The sequence below is a fragment of the Silene latifolia genome, chromosome 1 (genome assembly GCF_048544455.1).
Source record: "Silene latifolia isolate original U9 population chromosome 1, ASM4854445v1, whole genome shotgun sequence".
Lineage (NCBI taxonomy): Eukaryota > Viridiplantae > Streptophyta > Magnoliopsida > Caryophyllales > Caryophyllaceae > Silene > Silene latifolia.
Genome location: NC_133526.1, coordinates 169834299 through 169834893, shown reverse-complemented (window position 1 = coordinate 169834893; position 595 = coordinate 169834299). Strand labels below are relative to the sequence as shown.

General features: G+C 46.9%; 1 non-coding gene across 1 annotated transcript; it reads right to left on the bottom strand.

Annotated features, from left to right (window-relative positions):
• Positions 1-253: 253 nt before the first annotated feature.
• On the bottom strand, positions 254-360 carry LOC141620084 (small nucleolar RNA R71). The gene has a single exon (XR_012531879.1). It is a non-coding gene; the product is annotated as a small nucleolar RNA R71 (small nucleolar RNA).
• Positions 361-595: the final 235 nt, after the last annotated feature.

Below are 595 nucleotides of genomic sequence, written 5' to 3'. Positions count from 1 at the left end.
AATTGAGAAGGACTTGTTCGAGGGGCATATTGAAGAGGATGCCCATGCTCATCTCCGGAAGTTTAAAAGAAAAGTTTCAATGATGAAGAAGAATGGGGTGTCCGAAGACACCTTGAGAATGATGTTGTTCCCCTTTTCATTGACGGGCAAAGCGGACCGATGGTTGAACATCCACCCACCGGATACTTTCACTACTTGGGATGCTTTGGCTAAAGCATTCATGGCCAAGTATTACCCTTCCTCCAAGACCGCGATGCTCCGTAATGAGATCCATACGTTCCAACAAGAGGATGGGGAGTCTTTGGGTGAAGCTTGGGACCGTTATCAAGACTTGATAGCGAGTTGCCCCCACCATGGGATACCGGAATGGTACATCACTCAAACATTCTTCCAAACTTTACTACCAAGAACTAAGGAGATGGTAAATGCCTCCGCGGGGGGAGGTTTTGACCACTTGAGTGATGAAGAGGGCACGGCATTGATCAAGAAAATGGTAGATTCGGAGGCAAACTATGGTTCTAGAGGGAACATGCTACGAAGGAATGGGAAATTTCCTAAGGAAAATGCCTCCAACTCCGAGACAAATGCCAAGCTT